Genomic DNA, 10,121 nt, shown 5'->3' with positions numbered 1-10,121 from the left:
CCTGACAGTTGATATTCAAGCGGAACCAATTACTCTAGCGGAAGATATTCCCCAACTATCCATTCATCGGACACACCCGACTGAAAACATCATTGGTTCTCCCTCAGCCGGAATCCAAAGAAGGAGTAAATCTGGTACCATTAACATATATCTTTTTGCTTGTTTTATTTCACAGGCGGAACCTAAGGACTACAAGGTAGCTCTCAAGAAAAGTTCCTGGATTGAAGAAATGTAAGATGAGTTGTTCCAGTTCAAGAAGCTCAATGTGTGGGGGCTGGTTAAGAAGCCTGAGAACAATAAACCGATTGGTACGGAGTGGGTATTCAGAAATAACAAGGATGATAAAGGGGTGATAATAAGAAACAAAGCATAGCTAGTAGTGTAAGGTTTCTCTCAGCGTAAAGGTCTTGATTATGATGAGGTTTATGCTCTTGTTGCTAGGATCGAAGCAATCCATCTCTTATTATCATATGCTTCATACATGAACTTTAAAGTGTATCAAATGGATGTGAAGACTGCTTTCTTGTATGGAAAAGGGAAAGAAGAAATCTACGTCAAGCAATTTTCTGGTTTTGAAGATCCTGAATGTCCAAACTATGTGTATCGTCTTGATAAAGCTATCTATAGCCTTCATCAAGCACCTCATGCTTGGTATGCTACCTTAGCAGAACATATATTGATGAACGGCTATTAAAGAGGTGTTATTAATCAAACACTCTTTATCAAGAAGGTAAATGACGATCAGATTCTTGTCCAAGTGTATGTTGATGACATCATCTTTGAGTCAACATGTGATAAGTTGTGTAGAGAGTTCGTCAAAGTCATGTTGATGACATCATCTTTGAGTCAACCAGACTAGTGTTAGCTTCAGATCCACTGGGAAAGCGAGTTGATCAACACCTTTATAGGTCTATGATTGGCTCCATGATGTATCTCACTGCCAGCACACCGGACATTATGTTCCCTGTTTGTCAGTGCGCAAGATATCATTGCGATCAAAAAGAGTCTCATTTAACCGTTGTCAAGCATATCTTTCGGTATCTAAAGGGAAAAGCCTTTCTTAGGTCTTAGGTATCTTAAAGACTCTCCTTTAGTATTGCATCCGTATACCAACAGTGATTATGGGGGATGCAATCCTGACAGAAAATCAACTTCAGGAGGATAGACCGGTTAATTTCTTGACAATGCAAAAAGCAAGTTACAGTATCCACCTCCATTGTTGAAGTTGAATACACTGCCGCATACCATGTTGTTCACAAATGATATGGATTCAGCATCATCTGCTGGATTATGGTTTGAATTTCTTTAACACAATATATAGTGTGATAACGAAGCATCGGTTTGTATTGTTAAAAATCCGGTCCAACACTCTAAGACAAAACATAATGACATCTGAATGCATTTCATTCATGATTGTTATGATTGTTATGACCGGAAACTTGTCAGTATTGAAAGGGTCCACACATATTACAACTTTGCCGACCTTTTCATTTAAGCCTTTGATCGTGCTCGATTTCTCTCTTGTAGAGTCGTTGTGTATGATTTCTTTTGATTAAATTTCTTTTATCTTTTTGTGTATTTAAAATTGTAAAGATTTTATAACTATGTGACGAATTTAGAGGGAAAAATGATTTAAGTTTTAACTCACCAAAAATATTTTCATTTTATTTTAAAGAAAAACAAATATTAAGTCATTTGACTTGCCAAAAATATGTTATATTTTACTCCAAATATTAGTATTTTACTATATTATTGATGAAAATTAAAAAAAAAATGTTTTCCCGATTAGAGGGAGCTCCAGTTGGATAAATACAAAGCTATTATAATTTTGAGAAATCGATCCGACCTTTGAAAAATGATAAGAAATTGTCTTTAACGATCCTAGCACATGAAAATAGTAGATCAAAAGCCAAAAAGATCATTGCTTGATGTGTAGATAAGCTTGACAAACGAGTAAGTTTCAGGATAATATAAACTAAATTTCCTGCCTTTACAAGTGGTTTACGTTTATCAAGCATTTACATGACTCCGATTTAAGTCATATCCATGAAGGCAAAAATGTTACTAGTCAGTTATACACGAGCCTGCCAGTGATTGATCACTAGAAAAATTATTCTTGCTTTAAATACAAATATTGAAAATCAAAATAATAAAGTAGAAAAACTACAAAGTAATTAAAAGAATTTAAATTCAACTTCAAAATGTTGAAAATTCTCAACACAAAATGTTGATGATCAACAATCAAAAAAGGGTATATTAGAATCACGTAACATGAGGCAAACAAGTAAGTTCTAAACACTTTATATGAAGGCCTGTAAGTCCGAACTTGACAATTAAGTCCATGGTTCAACCTTTATTTTTTGAAAACGTTTGAAAAAAAAAATAAGCGTAAAATGTTTTGATCAATCATTAAGGGTCGGAGTCAATTCGGGGTGATCTGATAAACACAAACTATGCCCGAGGTATTATGGAGTCAGTAACTTGTCGGATTAAATGGGGACCACATAAGTGTTGTGCTTAATATATACCTTAACGTATCATTTAGACATCAAAATACTTGTTAAGTTTAAAGTGGACAAAATATATCTACAATCGACTTTGGGTTCTTGGAATAATAATATTGAAATAGAAGTTCAATCTAGGGCGTTAACGGATGGTGTGATTCAAGGTTGTAAAACTCGCTAGGCGCTCCCAGGGCGGTCGACTGTAGAGTTACGAGTACTCGGCCTAGGCGGGGAGTACTCGGGGAGTACTCGAATACGGTGATTTATAGAGGAAATTAATTTTTAGGATATTATATACTAATATACATGTGAAAAATCATAAATATACCAATATTTAACAAAATGAATGCTCAAATTAATGGTTGCATTGCATCCAATATTCCAGCCATAATGAAAATTGAAAATACATTAAAGGATAGATGTTTAAATATACATCAAAAGTTAAACTACAAATACTAGCGCATTTCAAAAAGTATCATCCATTCAAAAATATATTAGACAATTAGACATAAAACATTTAATCATTGTGTTCCAAGGTGTCTCCGTATTGCTCATTGATGTTAGCCCCATCCGATTCATATTCTACCCCATCATTCAATTCCTCTTTATCATCGGACACGAAATCTTCCTCGTCAAGTTCTCTCAATCTAGCACTTCTTCGGTTTTCTAAAGATTCATCATCACCTTCCTCTACATCACCTTCGACAATCCAATCTTGAGCCTCACTTGCATCCTTTGCTATTAATATTTCCATTTTCCTAGTCTTCCTTTTTACATTACTTTCCATCAAATTTGCATTAAATTGAACGAATACAAGATTGCTCAATTTGCTTGCCTCTAGTCTATTTCTTTTCTTTGTATGCACCTACAAATGTTTAAAATAAACAACAAATGGTTAAATAAATAATAACTAAATAAGCATACTTTGACTAATATTCACCTAGTAATATTAAAGTTACTAACCCCTTCAAATGTGCTCCAATTTCGTTCACATCCTGACGAACTAGTTGTTAAAGAAAGTATCCTCATAGAAATCTTTCTCAATTCGGGAGCCGATGCACCATAAGCTGCCCACCAATTCGCTACAATGTGAAAAGTAAACAATCATGTTATCAAATCATAAATTGACTAAACTGAAAAAACAACTTTATATAATTCACAAACTATAAAGTATTAACTCGTGCCAATTATAAATTAAAATATATAACGTACCCGGATCTAATTTGTCGTCATTCACCTCACATCCTTTTAGTGCCATATCCCGACTAAACTTTTCTTGTTTACCCTTGTACATCGGCAACTCGACCGTCACAATATGGTTTTGCAAACTGTGATTTCGTGGATATATCGTACCAACTAAATCGATAATCGCATCTGACACATCAGTATCATTTAGAATATTCGAATTGTTATAAAGATAAAATGGGTTTAGAAGATAGGCCGTTAAATGTAGCTTCATGTCAAGCCTATTTTTTAATTTTTTTTAGATGATATCCAAAACCGGTTGGTAATCTTTTTCATTATTTCCCAAAGTATTCTTGATATCTTCTTTCGCACTTTTAATCTCACCATAGATAAACCCCATGGATAGCTTCCAATCCGCATCAACCATCCTTAAAACTTTAACAAGAGGGGAAAAAACTTTTAAACATAAAGCTACACCGGTCCAAAATGGGGTATTCAACACCGTATTATAAGCACTTTTCCCTTTTGGTGTGTTAGAAAACTTACACTTTTCCCTTTTGGTGTGTTGGAAAACTTACACTTTTCCCATTCATCGCTAGTAAACATTTGTTTTAGTTGGGACTTCTTATCAGCCAAACTTTGCAAAGTGAGAAATGCAGAAGCAAATCTCGTGACTCCCGGTCTCACAATATCTCTCTTTTTAGTGAAGTTCCTCGTCATAGCCAAAGTTTTATGATGAGCGTATATGAACACGGTTAGTTCTTTTGCTTTAGTGAGAATTTTTTTATACCTAGGTAGCGCACCAATACCTTTTTGAAAAAAATAAACATGTTAATAAAGAATAATATAAACAAAAAAAATAAAAATAAGAAAATAAAACAAAAAGAAAGCACGACTAAAATTAAGACCTTCAAGCATAAGATTGATGGTATGCATTGCACATGATGTCCAAAAGATAGTTGGCCTTTTTTCGTGTAACAACTTTGCCGCTCCCATATTATTTGAAGCATTGTCGGTCAGAATTTGAACAAATTCATTGAAGATTTGAAGCATTGTCGTTCACACTCGTGTGAGCTTCGTCTGAAGATTCTTTAGAGGATAAAAAAACAGTTCCTAACTTCGAATTCACACACAAATTCATTATGCTCCTTCTCTTTCTATCAGACCAAGCGTCCGTCATGATCGAGCATCCATTAATTTTCCATTCGTCTTTGTATGGTTTCAACAAATTTGTTGTTCTTTCAACTTCTTTCTTTAGGTATGTTTCTCCCATCTCATATCTAGTTGGAGGTGGAAGCCCACGTCCAAATCTGCCAACCGCCTCCAACATCAATATGAAGCTATCATCTTCAAATGCAAGAAAAGGAATTGCACATTCGTATCCCCGTCTACATATATACTCTTTTGCGTGAATTATATGTTCCTTACGAATTTTATCTGATAAATTATCACATTTGCGTTTTCCCTTATTCAATACATATTCTGGATTAATAATATTATCCACAAATCGATCCATATGACCAAAAAATCAATTCATATCGTGATCTTTCTCCAAAAATATGTAAACTTTTAATACTCATAATTATTAGATATAATATTAATTTCATCTTTACTACAAATTGTTTTATTTTGTTTTCACTTTAGTTTTAACTTAAAATTCTAAGTATGTTTTATTTTACTTTTAATTCTATTTTATTTAAGTTTTGCCTTTAAAATTATATTTGCTCTTGATTTAAAGTAATACTTATGGGTTAAGTCAAGGTCTTATGTGTAAAGTTGTTAAGTGGTTGACCGACAAAAATATATCTTGTATATATTTGAGTGTTGGGATTTGGTGTGTAAATATTTTCGGGTTTAAATTTGTAATTTTTTTCAGAGTTCGGGGGTGAAAGTGTAAAATCATTTAAAATTGGGCCAACCAAAATATCTTTCATTTATCAGTTGCACCTTTCCTTCAAACACTCTCAAACACTTTCTCTCTTTACCTTATCCTTTTTCCACTGCCTTCATATTTTGAACTTCAAACCCTAGTTATCAAGCAAATCTGCTTGTTTCTTTATCATTAAACTTGATAAATCGTCTAAGATGGACCTTTCTATTATGGTAATCCATCTTCCTTGGTTGAAATCTTGTTTGATTTCAACCTTGTTCTTCAACAGTTCCCGTCGGAACTGTTCAAGATCAAAGGGGTTCTTACATGCTATTGGTGGATAATATGGATGATATAATCTTTCCATCGCTGTCATGATAAATGTTGGTGTTGATTTAATTGAGTTTTTATGTTAGTTTGTATAATTTTTGGATCTTTTGTCATTTCCGGACCATTTTGGGTCTAATTGATACTTTTAAATTGTCTGAACATGTAAAAGGACTGCCCAAAAACTCATATCGGGGTCCTATGTACCCCAAAAAAAGAAGAAAATAGAAGTTTTGGATAAAGTGTGATATTTGATTCGAGTTCAGTTTGAATGAATCGAATGTTGAAACCATTTGAATCGAATTCAAACTCGATTCGAATCAAATATAACCACCTGAAGATTTCTCTAAGGCAAAAAAACAACGAATCGTGTTGTCATATAAATGATTCGAATCGAGTTCCATACTCGATTCGATTGGTTTGAAACTCGATTCGATTGGTTGACAGTTGGACAAAATCAAACTTTAACATCTTTAAAAGAATTCGAATTGTTTATAACCTAAATCTAATTGAATGTCTAAAATCTAAATCCAATCTAACTTATCTTGAATCGAATCTCCAGATTCGATTAGATTCAATCAAAAATGGATTAGATTCCTTTTAAACTTGATTTGATTCGTTTTATACTCGATTCAAATGGTTTACACTTTAAATATTTTCATCAGCCTTTGTCTAACTTGAATTCTTTTTAACCATACTCGATTAGAATCCTTTACCCTGGCAGTTTTAAAACATGTTCTTAAAAAAATTTATTTTGCTTTAACTTTATTTTATCTTTGGTTTGTTTGCTGAGACCGAACCTGATAGTGAAGAGACGGAGGAGGAAGGAGGAGATGGAAATAGTGGGGATGTGGTGATGACGACGGTGAAAGCGGTGACGATGTGGTTGATAGTGAGGCCACTGATACTAAGACTGATGTGGAGGGTGAGAACATAACCAAAAGATTTCATGATAAGAAGAGGAACGCTGTCAGCAAGCCTTCTGCTAGTGGGTCGTCCAAGAAAGTCGTTGAAGAAAAAGATGAGCCAGAGCGCCCTCTTAAACATTTGAAGAAGGCAAAAGACTTCAAGATGTCGACGTCTGTAAAGGTAATATTTCCTTCAATTTCCACTGTGACACAACCACCACCAACCACACAAGTTGACCCTCACCAACCACCCTAGCCCGTACATTAGATATACTTCAAGCCAAACAAGTACATGTGCCTAAACCCAAACCCACTACCTCTAGGAGACTCATAGATGAACCTGTAACTACTCCTGAAACATCACCTTCTAGATTAGATGAACCTATGCCATCTATATTTGAGAACCTACCCATATCCACGACCCAAACTGAAACCGAGCCCACACATCAAACTATTTCATCACCTAGGACTTCCTCACCTTTTGCCCACCAACTTACCAATTTGCCTCCCCAATTAAAAGGAGTTTTTAACCAAAATAGATTGAATGGAAAAACTATTTACCAAAATAGATGATTTAGAACTTATTTACTAAATTAGGTGTTTTATTGAAATCTAATATTGTCTCTCTCCTAATCTTATTTAATAAAAATATTATTATTAAAAAAATGTCAATGATATTACATCTATAAAATTAATTGGATAGTAATTTCTGAAAGGTATTACATCAATATAATAATATATTTATTACATCTGTTTATTTATATATCATTTAAAATATGTAAAAAGTAAAATTTAAATATATACAACATGAATAAAAATTGTACATGGAATGATAACTGTTTAACGTGTTAAGTCAACGAGAATATTTTTTAAAAAATTATTTTCCATAAAAATGATCCAAATAAATACAAAATTATATTTTCAAAAGAATATAAACTTCAAAGAAACCCGTGCGATGCGACGGATCAACACGTAGATAAAAATAAGTCAACACATAGATAAAAATAAGTGTCTCGTAACTGAATATTTCAAAATTTATAAAACATTACATTTAAAAAAGAAACTATATATGTTACACTGATTGAAAAAAAAAAGAATAAAAAAAGAACTCTAACACTCTGATAATATCGATGATGATATCGACATTGTTCGATCGGCATCGGTTTGTGTCATTACCTGTACGATATCGGCATTCGGTATAGTTTACGACATAAAAGTTATCTAAGAAACCTCTTAATATAATAATAATAATAAAATATGTAATAAGTTTTTGAAACATTTTGTTTGTGTTATTATAAACCTCTTAGCTTAATGATTAAAAAAACTTTTATTTAAATTAGCTTTTAACAAAGGATGTGATACATAATTTAACAACTTTATTCTTTGAAAGTCGTAATATTAAAAAGATATATATATATATATATATATATATATATATATATATATATATATATATATATTAAAAAATAAAAAGACATGGAATTTAAATGCAAATTACGTAGAACATAAAAAAAAGGTTTGACTATTTTAGTGTAATATTACTGACATTTAAATTATTGTATTAATATATAAATTAGTTTCACTTAGCTTTATTTTGACATTTATATTATTGTAATAATATATAAATAATTTTCACTTAGCTTTATTTTGAATAATTAAGATTAGGTGTGAAAAATTGTAAGATTCTAATAAAACACCTACTTGGGTAAATAAGTTTTAAATCACCTATTTTGGTAAATAATTTTTCCACCCAACCTATTTTGGTAAAAAACTCAACTAAAAGTACATCTTTCTGGACCTCCACATTTTACTTCATCAATTCATACCTAAACCACCTCCCAAACCATTCCAACCTCAACTCAACCCATTAACCTACCCTTAACCATAACCACATCTTTATTTACCTAAACCATCACCATGCCAACCCAAACAACCATTCAACCAACATTTTCCATTACACATCCCTCAAACACCAAAAGCCCTGTCATATATTATATTCCCTTGTCAAGTGAAAAATCAAGGAGATCTCTAGTGTTTCAGGATTCTATCCTCGATAGGATTCAGGCTCTGGAGGAATCAAATGAAAAGAGGGTGAAACGGGAGCACCTCTTCATCAAGTTTGTCAAGGATCAACAGGTAGTTAATGAGAAGATTGTGAAAGAGAGAGAGATGAGTTGGCTGCTCGGGTTGCTCAACTGGAGCAAGACAGTAGGTTGATCGAGCTTTAATCGAGAGCCAGAGACTTTGGATTGAAAACTTGCAGAGGCGGGTGGACAATCAACAATAGATGGCTAGTCAAGAGTCCTTACTGAACGCTGAACGTTATGATGATGTTCTTAGACTTCAATCAAGGGTCACACATCTTGAAACCGGTCTTCCTTCCTCCTCAAACTTTGCTCAAATTATATAAGAAGGGAGCTAGAATCAAGTGTTGATCGAACCTTGATTGAATGTGAGACTCTTGACTCACGTGTTTGTTTGTTGGAGGGTGATTCCACTTCTTCAAGAAATGTGGGCACCCTAATTGGTTAGTATGTTGAGCTCATATTGATGATTGAGCGGTTGGAGAAAGATATTGAAGAGCAAAGGAGCCTCAACAACGATCAAGACCTTATCAATGAGAGTCTTGTGAATTGTTATTTTGCTGCAACGAAGGTCATGCGAATGACCAACTATGATGTTAAGGATTTGAAAAATCGTCTGATGGAGATGTTTAGAGGATGGATACAGGGCGGAGAGCAAGGTGCTGAGCAAAGCAACAAGAAATGACCCGCTCTTGCTAACCTTGTTGCTGATGCTAGAAGGGTTGGAGATCAAATCCGTCTAGATGGGATTGTGTTTGGATCTTCCAAGAAGGGTGTGAGTGGTAGCCGTGTTGGAGATGCTGGTGATGAACCAATTACAGTTGTTAGAACCATCGTGAGCACAACTGTTGTTGGTACTACTGATGCAAGTACCAGTCAAGTTGTTGCAACTAAAGCTGCACTTGTAGTGGCTACTTCAGTTACACAAGTAATTTCTCCAGCTGTTGGAGAAAATGTTGCTCTAGGTGATGATGATGACGGTGACAAGTTTGATGATGATGAATCCATTGATAATGACTTTGTTGGTGATAATGAAGGTGATGATGGGAATGATGAGGATGATGATCCTCATGACGATTACGATGAACCGCGTGATGATAGCGGTGGTGATGATGATGATGGTGGTGGTAATGGTGGTGCTGGTGGAAATAAGGTGAGTGAACAACAATCTGAAGACTCGCCAAGGGAGGCTTCTGACGATCCCGCAAGGAAAGTCAGAGATGTGGATGCTGCATTGGAGGCT

General features: G+C 34.0%; 1 pseudogene; it reads right to left on the bottom strand.

The window, feature by feature from the left end:
* Window positions 1-3,987: 3,987 nt before the first annotated feature.
* LOC143612688 (uncharacterized) lies at window positions 3,988-5,205 on the bottom strand (annotated as a pseudogene).
* Window positions 5,206-10,121: the final 4,916 nt, after the last annotated feature.

Source organism: Bidens hawaiensis, unplaced genomic scaffold (genome assembly GCF_021521415.1).
Source record: "Bidens hawaiensis isolate Kalapana, Puna unplaced genomic scaffold, B.hawaiensis_p1.1 tig00035213_1, whole genome shotgun sequence".
NCBI classification, from domain to species: Eukaryota; Viridiplantae; Streptophyta; class Magnoliopsida; order Asterales; family Asteraceae; genus Bidens; species Bidens hawaiensis.
Note: the sequence above shows the minus strand (reverse complement) of the source record. Positions and strands in the feature narration are given on the sequence as shown.